The sequence below is a fragment of the Cyprinodon variegatus genome, unplaced genomic scaffold, assembly GCF_000732505.1.
Source record: "Cyprinodon variegatus isolate N-32 unplaced genomic scaffold, C_variegatus-1.0 Scaffold705, whole genome shotgun sequence".
In the NCBI taxonomy this organism is placed as follows: domain Eukaryota; kingdom Metazoa; phylum Chordata; class Actinopteri; order Cyprinodontiformes; family Cyprinodontidae; genus Cyprinodon; species Cyprinodon variegatus.
The window spans coordinates 105,293-106,532 of record NW_015151158.1 but is presented as its reverse complement, the minus strand read 5'-3'; positions in this window follow the sequence as shown (position 1 = coordinate 106,532).

Sequence of the window (1,240 nt, the reverse complement as noted above, 5' to 3'; positions counted from 1 at the left end):
AACTGCAGGATGAACAGAAGCCCCATCTGTTAGCAGAAGATGTTTCCCAGTCAGTGTGCAGGTCTTTCAGGGACCTGGAGCGGGTTCTCCATCTCTAACGAAGATGCTCCTCAGGCTCAGTTTCCTCTCCTGCTCTGCGGCGCTTCAGCCACCTGATTTCCATATGACTCAGTTAAAGTTCAGTCTCTGAGCCAAAGCCTTCTGCTTTCCACGAGATCCAGTATCTGTTGAGAGACCCTGACTTCTCCCAGCCCACATGACTGCATCGCCCCCCCCTGCTCTTCTTTCACCTATTTTCCATTCCCTCATTCTCCAACTTTCATCTCCTCTGCATCCACTCACACTCCTATTTTTAGCCGCAGAGACGCACGGCTTTGATTTCTCCAGTAAAAACCGCTTGAAGGATGCTGCTCCTGTTGACGCCTTGCGTTTCACGTGTTGCCGTGCGTATTTATAGCTCCATTATCACTCCGAGCGGCATTGCTTGGAGGTCAGCGAGGGTGAAGTTACATGAGAAGAAAGAAAAAAGGCAGGAGAAAGAGCAATGAGGTGACTAACAGCTGTGGCAGGTAATGACTAACCTGTGATGAATTATTCCTGAACCCCAGCCAGGTCTGCTGCCTTCTAAACTCACACTTTCACAGTATCTGCTTTAAATAAACACATTCCTGCGCTGAATTTAGGCACGAACACCCTCAGAGCGCACGGCTGCCATACCTGGGAGCAGAGCTTTGATGGACGGCTCGGGGGCGGGGCCAGGTGAGCTTTGTGTGCCGGTGAGACGTGTTCGTTAACGGTCTATCACTAATTGTTCCAGCGGTGTCCCGGCTTTGTTTGCTCAGGCACTGCAGGGTGTTCCCGTGGGATGTTCAACGTTCCTCACATAGTTGGTGGATCCCAGACTGGGAAGCACCGGGTTAGAGACGCCGTTAGAGATGGCCACTGGTCTCCATGATGCTGGAAGAACCTCTCAGGTTTTGATCAGGATAAAAAGGCCGCAGCAGATTTTGCCTTTTTATTATAAAAGGTTTTATCGTTCATTAATGATCAGAAGTTCCCAAACTTTTTAACAAATGTTACCACAGCTGACCAAAATCAATTGGCACAGGTGAAATCATAAAAGAAAGAGCATCAACAACCAGTTATTTCTAGTTTAAGCACTTTAACAAACTAATTTAATTCCTATAGTGGATCTTAAGACCTCATACTGATTGGTCAAGAAAGCTGATAGGGGTCACGA